This window comes from Gracilinanus agilis, chromosome 3 (assembly GCF_016433145.1).
Source record: "Gracilinanus agilis isolate LMUSP501 chromosome 3, AgileGrace, whole genome shotgun sequence".
Classification (NCBI taxonomy): domain Eukaryota; kingdom Metazoa; phylum Chordata; class Mammalia; order Didelphimorphia; family Didelphidae; genus Gracilinanus; species Gracilinanus agilis.
In genome coordinates this window covers 584,083,555-584,098,705 of record NC_058132.1, presented here as the reverse complement: position 1 = coordinate 584,098,705, position 15,151 = coordinate 584,083,555, and positions in this window count along the sequence as shown.

Below are 15,151 nucleotides of genomic sequence, written 5' to 3'. Positions count from 1 at the left end.
GAACAAGTTGTGGTAAATTATTGTAATGGCAAACTATTGTGTCATAAGAAATGACAACAAGAATGATCACACAAAAAATGAAAGATATAAAATATTGCAAAGTGAAGTGAGCAGAACAAGAAGAACCTTGTAAACAGTAATAGCAATAATTTATGATGATCAGTTGTGTAAAAGATAAAAAAAATATTATGGTTGGACTGAATATTCAAAAGGGTGGTTGCCAGGAATTGATTGCCCAATTCCAAATTATATTTTAGCAATTTATTTATAAATATAGGAAGAGAGTGAAAGTAGAGAAATGAGAAGAGGGCAGAGTAAGAGATCTAGCTTAAGGAGCTAGACTATGCATTCTAGCCCTTACTTTAGCCTGGCAGGGCTCCAGAGTCCCCAGGTGGAGAGCCTAAAGGTCATTTAATAAGGGTTTTAGCCAAGAGGTTTCCTCCTAATCAAGGGGCCCTTCTGGATGCCAGTCAGCCTTTTTTTCACTCACCCACTGTGTAATTCTAAAGAGAAATATAAAGCAGTCCAAGGTCCTCAGCCAGAGCTCCTCCAGGTCTAGTTCAAGGCTGAAGAGAGAGCTTTCTAGGAAGTTCTTACAATTTATAAGGACCTCTCCTTTAGTCACTTCCTGTGCCTTCCTCCCATTTTATGTGTACCAATCACAACAAAGGCTTTGCTTAGGACTGCCTGGGAGGCAGTAAGTCAATTCTGATTCATCACTCACTTTTGCACACATGGGTCACAAACTTCCCCTACTTAAGGATTAATTGGGGTCTTTACTTTTTTGGTGATTAAATCTAAAAATATGCAGGGTAGGATTAATCCCATTTTCACAGTTATAAATAACTTTATTATTATCAACAAGGTAAGGGATTCACAACAAAAAAGCTTATCCACAACCATAGATGAAATGTACAGAATCCAAAAGCTTATCGAAACTTACTATTCTTCACTTTATTTCCTTCTTGAATTTTTCACTCCAGTAAGCAACATGTGCCTTGTTCACAACATGATGAATAGGCAAATATGTATTACTTGATAAAATGTTTACAATCTTTATCATATTAGCTGCCTTATTTCAATGAGAAAGAGATAACATAGATGGCAAAATGAAAGAAACCAATTATTAAAAATTGTATTGGCATGTAATCAGGAAAAAATAAATAATATATTAAATTTTTAAAATGTTGTTTAAGTAACTCAAGTTAAAAAAAATTTTTTTTGGCAACTACTTTGTGTAAGATACTATGTTAAGTGTAAGGATATAAAGAAAGACAAAAACAATACCTGCCAATTAAGGAATTGCCATTAAATGGGAGAGGTAATATTCAACTTTGATATAACTTTCTAGATAGATAGATAGATAGATAGATAGACAGAAATTTCTTTATTTTACCATAATCTATTAAAATTCATTCTACGTCTTATAACCTGCAACCCATCTTCACCCTCTCCATGTCTTCCATTCCTTCCACTCCTCAGTCTCTACCCAAAACAACATCATGTACAAACTCTTCTTCCTTTCTAGTCACTTGGTCAATCATTTCAATTCTACACTATTTTCTAGATGATACCACCTTTTCTCCTCATCTTATTTCTAATCATGTCTTGCTAACCCAATCTTTGGTTATTCCCACCATCTACTAACTCCACATCTTTTCATGTGTTATAGGATAGAACTAAAGAAAATTATAAAACTCTACTAAATGAGTTCATTGCAAATTTAACTTACATTATCTCAACTGGGCTCTTGTAAAGCAAAATTATCCATTTATACTTTCTAATGTATTTACTATACCACTGATTGTAGCAGTTTATGCAAACCATATTATTCTTCCTCAAATCTCCCATTATATTCTTTCCCAGTTTCTTCTCAGTTAAAAGCGTTACTCATATTGTGCAGAAAATAAATAGCTCATTAGCTGAGAGCTCCCTCATATTCTCTTTTGTACTCCTTTTCATCTCATATCAATCAGCTGTCTTACACCACTAAATCCTGCTTTATGCTTTTTTCACATGAAGTGGTCCTTCTTCTTGTCAAGGCCATCCTTACTAAATGCACCATTGATCCCATTCCATTTTGTCTTCTCAACCAATACATTCAGTTTGTGGCTAATTTTTCTTTTTTTTACCTTTGGAATATTTCCTATATAGAATCCCTTCTGCTTCCTTATAACATAGCTACTACATAGTACTGGCACTCATCAATTCATTCCTGGATAATTCCAATAGCTTTCTTTTGATTTCCTTGCCTAAACGGCTTTCTACCTCAGTAAATTCTCTGCTCAGTTGAGAAATGATCTTTCTAATGTTCAGATATGACTACATCACTTTATTACTAAAAAAATACCAGTGGCTCCCTATTGCATGTGAGCCAAATAAATGATACAGTTTTAGGTCTGAAGTCAGAAAGACGTGAATTTCAAATCTAATTCCACAAATTCTGTATGTGGCACTAAGTAAGTCAATAAATCTCTGTTTGATTCAGTTTCCTCATATGTAGAGTAGAAATGATAATAGCCCCCATACAACCAGAGTTGTTTTGAGGTTCAAATTAGTTAATAACTATCAAAAGCTTAGAAAAGTAGTCAGTACTTTATAAAATCCACTATTACAATTATTATTTTAATTATTATTATTGTTGTCATTATTACCTCCAAATGAACTATAAAATTCTCTCATTGACTATTAAAGTCCATTACAACCTAGCATTTTCTTGTCTTTCAATTTCTCTTCATTTAATCTCTGATACAGCAACACTGGCCTTCCTGTTGTTCCTTAAACCTAAAATTTCGTCTCCTTACTCTTTGCATTTTCAGTGGCTGTCTGTCCCATATATTGAACAATGAATATACTCATTTCCACTTTTGAATTCCTTAATTTTCTTTAGGTCTTGTTCAAATCCTAACTTCTGTAAGAAGCCTTCCTCCTTCCTTTCATTACTAGTCCTTTACTTTTCAGATTTCCTCTAATTTTCTTCTTTTGTATCTTGTTTATACATACTTGTTTTATGTTGTTTCTTCCATTATAATGTGAATTCCATGAAAACAGAGAATGTTTTTTACTTTTTTAATATCCTCAAGACTTGCACATAGCTTAAAAATACTTGTTGACTTTACTGGAGAGAGTTCTGTGAGATGATCCCTAACTTTGTCAGAGTCCTACCATTTTCATTCTTTCCTTTAAAAAGAAAGGTTGATTAGATATTCCTTTGAAATAGCTTTCTTGGGCCTCACTCAGTCTTTAAAAATGAAACTTCATTATAGACTTTAATGACATATGAACATCTTAGTTTACAAAGAATATAATATGTTTTACATTTGAAATTACATCTATTATTATAACTTATTTTTAAAGTATATATTAAATTCATCATTGGAGTAATGATATTGCCTACTTATGTCAGCCTCCATGTAAAATTCCTTCTACTTCCTTTTTTGAAAAATTTTCACTGACTCTTTAGTTTCCATTATTTGATTCACTCTCACTAACCTCCAACTACCCTACCCACTATAACTATCCTCCCCTAAAAGTCTTCCTTATTACAAATAAATGTAGCCGAACAAAATATATGTTTTGTCTTTCTCTTATTTCATGTATAAAAAATTTTGTCTCATTCTGCAACTTTAGTATTAGATCACTTCTTTTCCATGAAGTGGTAAATTTATTTTATCTCCATTTTTCTGGAGCAATAGTTGTTACTTTTTCAACAGATTGCTTTCTTATGACAAAGAATATTGAAATAAATATGTTATTATGACAAAAATTTTCATGCATATGGATCCTTTAATTAATCAGTCAACAAACATTTATTGAGAACTTACTATGTGCTAGGTATTGCATCAAATTCTGGGGAAAGAAAGAAGGGGAAAATAACCAGTATTTGTTATCAAGGACATCATAGTCTAATGGATTAACAATATGAAAATAACTGTGTACCATTAAGATGGTATATATGAATACACATACTTTCTTGATAGGATAAATAAGAAAAAAATAATTTTAATGCATTAAATTTAAGGGGAACTATAAATGTTTCTTCTAGAAGGTAAGGATGTAGTTGGGACTTGAAGAAAAACAGAGAATTTAGGAGATGGAGGCAAGGAAGGAGAGAATTCCAGTCAGACTTGCCTTGAGCTTAATGGCTTAAATTAGCTCATTTTGCTTCCACCATAACATCTTGACAGGAATTTACCTCATGCAGCCTTAACAACAGAAGTAAGGTAAAAACTCAGAACAGAGTGTCAGAAGTTGTTAGAATAGTAATACATATTTGTGCTCTTCACCAAATTCCCTACTGCCCTTTTTAGCCTATCTTGGCAAAATTACCTTTGTTCTACATGAAGAAATAGATAAGCTAAGTAAGAATAGAATAGCAAATTATGGATCAATAGAAGAAACAAAAATAATCAACAACAAACATATTAATACTTTTATTTGAAAAGAGGGAAGGAGTAAGCATTTACATAGCAACTTACCTTATGCCAGGCATTGTGCTAAGCTCATTTTCTAGATAATACCACATTTGATTCTCACAACATCCCGGCATGGTAGGTGCTACTCTTATACTTTTTTATAATTGAGAAACTGAGACAATAAGAGGTTAAATGACTTCTTCAGTGTTACACAAGTAAATGTCTGAGATCAAATTTGAAATCAGGTTTTCCTGATTCTTGACCCAATGTTCTATGCACTGTATCACAAGCTGCCTCAGGAAATTGATTATAATATGGATTTTAAAAGTATTTCATTATTCTGACCAATAACATTGACCTCCTAAATTGCACACATAAAAAGACATAAGCTATTCCATGGAATTTTATTTTCAAGATCATGGGACATAGAAAATAGCTATTTCTTTCCTTTTTTACCAAATCTGCTATTTAAAAGTAATCTTGAAGCTTATTATCAATATCCATTTCTACTGGCAGGGTTAAATTTGTTGTGTGAAAGGTATTGGTGAAGACATATGTTTTTCTTCAGTGCTTTGACATAAAGATAGTGGCAAGCTAATTAATTACAACTGGCATGTTTGTTGTGGAAAAGTTGCACTGCTCAATTAAAAGCCAGGACCTTTATCATGTCAATCATAATAGAATTTCTGCATAGAAATAATTTAAAATATTAGGATCACTGACTACCAAAATGTGTTTCTGGTACATTGGTTCTGACTGCTGCTGCTGAGTATGATACGAGTGAAATAGAATAAAGTTTCCTTCTTTGTAGTGTATATATCTAGGGGAAAGGACTCCAAAAATCACAACTCCATTTTTATATTAGGCTGCTTTTGTCTTGATATTTATTCATTAAAAATCAGGACCTATTTAGAATATTTTTTCCTTTGGTAGGACAATTGATTCCAATGGTCTCCTGTTCCATATGAAGATATTCCCTCTACCCACACAGATGAGAAATTCTCTTTAATTTATAATTTTAGAAAGGCCCAGGGCAGAGAAAGATTAAGTGATTTATTCACAAATTATTCACAGTATTTGTCAGTATCAGGGATTGAAAACATGCCCTCCACATTTGGAGTTTAGATGCCTCTCATTTTGAAGACAATGGTTTTTTAAAAAAAAACAAAACTATTTTCTGCTTCATTAATGTTGATGAAGGTGAGAAACCAGCATCCAGTATTGTTTAAATGGATAGAAAGTTCTCATTGCTGACAAGAAGCTGTTGTTTTGAATCCTATCTTTGGCACATAGTAGTTGTATGACAGAAATAAGCAAGTCACTTAACCTCTCAAAGCTTCAGTTTATCCCTATTATTCTGAGGTAAATATATTGATGACTTATAGCAGTGGAGAGATTTTGCATTAGCAGGAGTTCCCCACACAGATAAAATGAAAGGTCCACATCTTCCCCCAAATTTTAGAATACAAATGACTAAGAATAGGGAAAAAAAGCACCCGTAAGGTTGGGAAGTTGAGTTGGGCAGAAAGAGAAAGAAAGAGACAGAGGTGGAGACAAGATGAAGTAAATATAAAAAGGGACATGGAGGAAAGAAAATAATATTTATCTACTTTTAGGTAGCAGTTTCCCTTAATAGTTTCAAATGCAAAGAGTTCTTGTCCTTTTCTGTGTAATGTGGAGATTTTGTGAGTTGTTTTCATTATTAATTCATCACGTGCCCCAAGATATGCCAGTGTGGAGAACCATTTATAATTAATCAAGTAGCCACTACATGAACAAAAAGACTAGTATCTTTGAGTGAAACAGGAAGACACTTAAAACAAAATTGAAATAATACTGCAAACAACAGAGCACCCTATCACGTAGCTGCTCCCCTGCGACCCTATCAAGTAATATGATGTATGCACATGCAAATCACCTACACCTGTGGGCTATGATAATTTTATTATTCATACAACAGATTATTCTCCAAGTTTGTCCCTCATAATGTCTGGCTGGGAATAAGGAAAACAAAATAATGGCAATTTAAGCAGTCACCTTGAGATAATGCTTGACACAATCACCTTTTAAACAAATTCTTCTGGTTTATATGATAGAAAAAGAAGTTTTTTGGTATATGATTGTGCATTTTTCTTTTGTGTTTATATATACGAAGAGAAAGAAAGAGAAACAGATGAGAGAGAGACATGGAGAGGGAGTGGGAGAGAAAAGGATGAAGACAGACATAAAGACACATTCAAAGAGGAGACAGAAAGACAAAGAAACAGAAACACAGAGAACAAAGAGCCAGTCAAAGAGAGAATCAGAGAACGTGAAGTTAGGATATTTAGACTAGTTTCTGGAACTCTTTAGAACTTAAAAATAATGCTTATCATGACAATTATTCTAGTGTGATTCAATTGTATATATGTATAGAAATAAAGAGAAAAATGATAAGCTTAGTTCTGCTTCATCTAGTTACAAATAGAATTTCAATTTAATTTCTCATTCAAGCTATTGATTTTTCCATCCAACAAAAAAGGGCACTAGGGCAGAAATACTTGCATCTAAAGAATTCTTTTTTTGTTAACTTGGTTTTGGGTATGCTGGACTAACAGGATTTTATGTCCCTGTGTCAGATTTAAAATTTTCACTAGAAACATTTTCAAAGTACCCTAAAAATAACATCTCATCCATGAAATTCTAAGCAATATGTGAATGACAAGTATGACTTTTGTATTTAGAGATTTAGATGGCAGTAACATAACCGCAAATATTAGAAGTAGTGAAAATATGCAGCAAAATTAGCATAGGTTGAGCTCTATTTTATGTTCTGCACTTCTGTATTTGTAGCATGGTAATAAATGTGTTTGTTGAGCCAAATATTTGCATAAAGCCATTCTAAATTATCATATAAGGGGCCTAAAGTTGAAAATGTTGTGTAGTAATTTATATAAAATATCTACAAAATTATTAATATTGGTGTTGGTGGTGTTGGTGGTGGAAACCCATTCAAAAAACACATGAAGATTCAAGAGAGAAAATATTTTCTTTACAACATTCATCCATGATAGTATTTTTATTATTACTTTTCACTTGAAGTGAAAGTTTATCTCTAAAAAATAAAGTAATTTCTTCCAAATTGTATATCAGACTTGCAATTTGAATACCAATCTTCAGATTCCATATCCTTTTTTTTCTCCCACCAAACCATCCTTCAGTCACTTTAAATTTTCCTTCTACTAATAGATTCAGGAACTGTTGAATGCTGAGTATGTTTAAAGAATAGGTAGCTGGAGACATAGTAGTGTGTTTAGGGACCTGTCAGGATATGATCATAGCATCATACATTTCAATTTAAATGTGATCTTCAAGGTTTTCTAGTCTAATTCTCTCATTCTAAAAATGAGAAAAATGTGGTCAGGGAGTTTAAGTGCCTTGCCTTAAGTTTTATGTTGATTAAACCGGGATTCAAACTCTGGTTCCATGACTCCAAAGTTATCACTCTTTCTTTCACCCCACTCAAAGCCAAGTGTTTTCTGAGGTGGTCTGTATCAATGCAAAGGTGGAGACAAAGGTATTTTAAGAATTGCAACAAAAAATGATGAATTGTAGTTCAAGGCACAGAACTCAATAGACATACAGAAGAATAGAATCCAGAGAAAGGTCACCATGGTGAATTTGCTCAAAATTATTCCAATCTTGCTTTATGTATCTCAACTAGGAAACTAGATAAGGCTGTGGTTTTGAAAATATCACACATATATGTTTGAGACATATTTTAGAAAGGCAATAGCATAATAAAGACACTTCCAGAATTGGGTAATCAGTATGATGAGGGCTGGACATTGCCATAGGAAAACATAAGTTTATAGAAAGAAAATGTTCAGAAAACAAATTTGAATCCCAGTTGTTTAGTCATAATCTTAACCACTTTGAACTTCAGTCTTCTTATTTATAACATGAGGAGACATAATTCTTGCACCAAAACAGGTATGTTCTGATGTCAGCTTGAACTGGATACAATTTTATTGTTCATTTTTCACTGATCATTTACACTTAAGAAATTTTAGGATATTCTATAAATTAGGGCTTGATATTTTGTTTTATTGATTTCCTAGGCTTAAGAAATTGAGGAAGATGTAAATAATGAAGGTGAAACTTGAAAGTATTTTTCTACCCAGAAATTAGATTATTAAATATTTACCAGCACATCACTGGTTAATTTCATTGCTTTCTAGTTTGTTGAGAAAAATGTGCACGGCATTTGTTAAACTGTATAAATGTGAATATTACTCATTTATCATCCTTGGGAACAGCTGAAAAATATAAGGTGTTTTGAAGAAAAAGAAAAATGTGAGGAAAGCACACAATAAGTATTTTCATATATTTGCATATAGAAGAAAGATTAGACTTATTTTGCTTGGCCCTTTGCATAAACCCCAACAGACTCTCATAGCAGTAAGTGAAGGGTGCTGAGGTATTTATTTCAGACCACCATGAATCAATTTAAACTAATAGTGTTTTCTAAAGGTGAAAAGGTGAACACCATTAGAAGCTAAGTTCTTCATCTATGATTTCAGGCTGATTCTGGGAAGGAATTTCTATGGGAATGCTAGAAATTTGGATTAGATAATCTCATAACTGGCTTCATTGGGATAAGCTTTTACAACACAATTCTTGTCAACGATATTGTTTGTTATGATTAAGACTTAAATTTTTAGAGCTAAAAACATAAGAATAATAGCTGATAAAAAGTGAAACACAGAGTGGTCAAGTGACTTGATCAAGTCCACAGAGTTCAATTAACAGCAGAACCACTTGTTCTTTTGAAACTTGGACCAGTATCTTTTGAATTTCCCCTTATTTCCTCCTTTAATCCTTTATTTTAACCTTATGTATACTTCAAAAGTTTTAAGTATTATAAAATTTTAATTAGATTTGTTTTCATTTTCTGCTAAGAATTTAATAATATGGAAGCACAATGCTTGATTTGTAGTATTTGATAAATGCTAAATGAAGAGTAGTGAAAAACAAAAATCTATGCCATTAATATGTACATAACAGAAATTAAGATGCATAATATTGTAATCTGACTGAATTAAACCAACTTTTAAACCTATTCAAGAAGAATCTATCTACATATCTATATCTATATCTATATGTACACTATTCCAATATTTTCATGCATACAGGGAACAAAAGAAGAATATTGAACTTTAAAAACTATGTATTTGTCCTGTCAAGGAAAAGTTTTGGTCAATGAAATTTCTCTGAAAATGATTAGATAAGATCCAAATTTGTTCTTCCTAATCAATTGGGGTTCATTTCATTGACCATCTTTCATTTACAGTAGTTTAAGATTATAAGTATATGAAGCACAATATAAATATTTAATAATACCAGTTATCATAAGTACAGTAAATAACAAAAACATTATATTTGCCTATCGATAACTTATAGAGAGGAAGAAATGAAAAAAGTTATGTGATCTAATTTGGCAATTTATATACATATATATACCTATATATATGAACATCGAGTGTTTAAGTATAAATAATGAACTTTATGTAAAAGACATACATTGGTTGTTTTTATGCAATATGATTTATGTTATATACATATGTTTATGTGTGCATATTTATATATATGTCAACTATACCTACTTAATATAATCATATAGTAACTATGAACTTTTCATCTAATTGCATATTTTATTTTAGAAAACATACATCATTCAATCACTTCATTTTCCACTATAAAGGTTTAGGACAAAATTTTTACATATTTTATATGTTTCGTTATGTGAATTATTAGATGTTCTGCAATATTCTTAGATTAGAAAAAGTCTACACAATGTCATTAAAATATCAGAATATGGAGGATTTTACCATATATAAAGCAATTTGTTTTTTTGTTTGTTTGTTTGTTTTTGCTTTGTTTTAGATATGATTCTTTGCTGGGAATTTTGCTTAATACTGGTAAATATTTTGGGAAGTTTAGCAGACAACTTGCTGGAGAAGAAAATGTAAAGAATCTTTTAGTTTAATTGGAGCAAATGCTTTTATATTTGAAATATAATAAATATTGTCATCTTTATTCTGAGAATCTTTCAGTCAAGGTTACAGTTCTTTCACGATCACATCTTTATTTTATAATCATTGTTTATTAAATATAAAAAAACAGAAACAATGAGATAATTAAAGAAGCATGAGCAATTTGATTAGCTAGCTGGGAGAGCAGGAGCCTGGAGTCATCTTTGCCAGTCATCTCATCTGAGAGCAACTGAGAAAGCCCAGGACCAGATTGTGTGGCTTCTGTGTTCATGGACTCTGGTAAAAGCCCCTACTTCCTGTTGCCTCCATCAATTTATGTTCTTCATGGTATCCTTTTCCAGGGCCTCTCTGACTGGACTCAGATATCAATCAAGACAAGAGTCAGGTCTTCTGTTCACCAAGAGCCCTTGACTTATCACAGGGCTTCCCTCACTTCCTCTCCAATTTGGCAGGCTACCTAATTGCTTACTTCATCACCCAAGAGAGTTCTTGCTTACAGATAAAATGAGAATGTCTCTACCATGCCATTTGTTACATCAAGACAAAAGAGATAGAATTCAACATAAGAATCCAGAATAAAGAGTTGGAGCTTTAGTTCTTTTTTTTTAAACCCTTAACTTTTGTGTATTGGCTCATAGGTGGAAGAATGGTAAGGGTGGGCAATGGGGGTCAAGTGACTTGCCCAGGGTCACACAGCTGGGAAGTGTCTGAGGCCGGATTTGATCCTAGGACCTCCCATCTCTAGGCCTGACTCTCAATCCACTGAGCTACTCAGCTGCCCCCTGGAGCTTTAGTTCTGAAATCAAATTGTTTCATCTTCAAAAATCAAAAGGCTTTTTGAGGACCAAAAGAAGGAGTACAAATTAATGTGAGCTTTCCACAATATGATTATAAATATATGGTCTACTATTAAATAGCATTAGAAAACCAGGCTGTTCCTCATATTTTCCTAAAGGTTATCCTCAATAAGTATGTAAATGATTCTCATTAATATTTTGGAAAGATAAAAATGGTATATGATTTATTAACATTGCCATTCACTGATCTCAGAAAAAGCTGAAGTAAAAATAGATATGATTAAAAGAGATAAGAAAGGTAATTACATCTTGATAAGCTGTAATATAGATAATGATATATCAATACTAAATACATGCGCAGGTGGTATAGCATCCATATTTTTAAGGGAGAAACTAATGGACCTTAAGGAGGAAATAGTCATAAAATTCAACAGGTGGGATACCTCAACCTTCCCCTATTAGAATTAGATATATCTAACTGTAAAATAAATAAGAGGTAAAGGAAGTAAATTAAATTTTAGAAAAAGTTAAATTTAATGGCTATCTGGAGAAAAATAAATAGGGATAAAAATGAATATACCTTTATTTCAATAGCACATGGTATGTATGCAAAAACTGACCATGTATTAGGGAATAAAATTTTACAATAAAATGCAGAAAAGCAGAAAAGGTAAATGTAACTTTTTAGGACATAATGAAATAAAAATATTATCAATAAGGATTCATGGAAAGGAAAATTAAAAATCAATTGGAAACTAAATAATCTAATTCTTCAAAACCAATGGGTGAAAGAACAAATCTTAGATATATTCACTGATTTTACTGAAGAGAATGAGAATGATGAGACAACATATCAAAGTTTATAGGATACAGCCAAAGCAGTACTCAAGGGAAAATTTATATTTCTAAATGCTTTTAGAGAAAAAGTAGATCAATGAATTGGGTATGAAACAAAAAACAAAAACAAAACACTAGAAAAGGAACAAATTTAAAGTCCACAATTAAAGACTAAATTGGAAATTTTAAAAATGAGAGAAATAAATAAATTAAAAGTTAAAGAACTATTGAATTAGTAAATAAGAGTAGGAGCTGGTTCTATGGGGAAATCCAGATAAAATAGATAGAGCACTGGCAAATTTGATTTAAAAAAGAAAGAAGGGAATCATACTACTAGTATGATTTCAAAAATGAAAAGGGTGATTTCATCCCTAATGAAGAGAAATTAAAGAAATCATTAGAATATTTTTGCCTAATTATATGGTGATAAATCTGATAATCTCTGTGAAATGTATAAATATTTACAAAAATACAAATTGCCTATATTAACAAAAGAAGAAATAGAATAATTAACCCCATTTCAGAAAAAGAAATTGAATAAGCCATCAATGAACTCCCCAAGCAAAAATCCCCAGGGCCAAATGGATTCACAAGTGAATTCTATAGAACATTTATTTTTTTTAATTTTTTAAACCCTTAAATTCTGTGTATTGACTTATAGGTGGAAGAGTGGTAAGGGTAGGCAATGGGGGTCAAGTGACTTGCCCAGGGTCACACAGCTAGGAAGTGTCTGAGGCCGTATCTGAACCTAGGACCTCCCGTCTCTAGGCCCGGCTCTCAATCCACTGAGCTACCCAGCTGCCCCCACTATAAAACATTTAAACAATTAATCACAATACTATGCAAACTATTAGACAAAATAAGCAAAGAAGGAGCCCTACAAAATTAATTATTTTTATGACACAAATATGGTGCTGATACATAAGCCAGGAAGACCAAAAACAGAGAAAGAAAATTATAAACCAATTTCCTTAGTGAACATTGATGCAAAAATTTGAAATAAAATGCTAGCTGAGAGACCACAGAAATATATCACATGGATGACACACTATGATAAGGTCGGATTTATACCAGGAATTCAAAGCCAGTTTAATAATAGGAAATCTATCAGCATAAATGACATTAAAAATATTTGAGAATCTACTTGCAAAGACAAATTCTGGAACTACTACAATCTACAAAATATTTTTCATGCAAATAAAACTAGATCTAAACAATTGGAAAAAATATTAACTGCTTATGGATAGGTTGAGCTTTTATAATAAAAATGACACTCCTACATGAATTAATTTACTTATTTAGTGCCATAACAATCAAACTATCAAAAGTTATTCTATATGATTAGAAAAAATAATGTCAAAATTCATCTGGAAGACCTAAAGATCAATAATTTCAAGGGAACTAATGAAAAAAAATTGGTAGCCTGCCAGTACCAGATTTCAAACTATACTATAAAACAATAATCATCAAAACAATATGCTACTGACAAAAAAAGAAGGGTGGATCAATGGAATAGACTTGGGGGAAATGTCCTCAACAATGTAGTGTTAAATGAACTGAAAGATCCCAGTTTTGAGGAGAAGAACTCATGATTTGACAAAAATTGCTGGTAAAATTGGAAAACAGTAAGCCAAAAATTAGGTTTAGATTAGTATCTCACATCCTATATCAAGGTAAGGTCAAAATGAGCATGTGATTTAAACATAAAGAATGATATTGTAAATAAATAAGGGGAACTGAGAAGAGTTTATCTGTCAGATGTATGAAGAAGAGAAGAATTTAAAACCAAACAAGACAGAAAACATTACAAGATACAAAATGAATAATTTTGATTATATCAATTTAAAAAGGTTTAGTACAAACAAAGCCAATGCAACCAAAATAAAAGTGGAAACACTCATCTGGGGGAAAAATCATGACAAATTTCTTTGATAAATATCTCATTTCTCAATTGTATAAACAACTAAATCAAATTTATAAGAATCCAAGTCATTCCCCAATTGAGAAATGGTCAAAGGAAATGAATAGGCAGTTTTCCAATGAAAATTCAAAGCTATCAATAATTATATGAAGAAATGCTCCAAATCCCTCTTGATTAGAGAAATGAAAATTTAAACAACTCTGAGGTACCATCTCACACCTATCTGGCCAATCTGATAGTAAAGGAAAATGATAAATGTTGGAGGAGAGGTGGCAGAATTGGGACATATGCATTCCTGATGGAGTTGCAAACTGATAAACCCATCTAGAGGACAGTTTGGAATTATGCCCATGTGACTATGGAAGAATGCATACCTTTTGATCCTGTAACACCTCTAATAGGTCTCTAACCTAAAGAGATTTTTAAAATGTGAAAAGACCTGTTTGTACAAAAATATTTATATCTGTTCTTTTTGTGGTAATAAAGAATTGAAAACTGAAGTGGCACCGCTCAATTGAGGAATGGCTGAACAAATTGTGGTATGTGATGGTGATCAAATACTATTGTGCTATACAGAATAATGAACAGGATGAAATCAGTAATTTCAGAAATACCTGGAATATACTATGTGAACTGATGCAGAGTGAAATATGCAGAACTAGGCAAACATTATACACAGTAACTCCATTATTTTGGAACAATAAAATGTGGTAGACTTTGCTACTAAGAGCAAAATAATGATCCAGAAGAAATTTCAGGGTCTTATTAAAAAGAATGCTATCCGCCTCCAGAGAAAGAACTGATGGAGTAGAAATGCAGATGAAAATAAATGATTTATCATTGTTTAATTGTGTATATATTTGGAGGTTTTGTTTTATGGGATTTTTCATTTACAAGAATCAATAATAAGGAGATAAAAATTAACTAAAATTTAAAGTGATATAAAAAAGAATTAATTAAAAATTGGTATCCACATTCAGTTGATGAACTCTGAGTATAGATTAACCATATCTTTTTACCTTATCTTTCTTGGGGATTGTCAATGTTTGGTTGTTTTTTGTTAAAAGTTAAAGTGGAAATATATATATTTTCATGACTTTATACGTATGAGCAATAGCACATTGCTTACATTCTCAAAAAATGAGA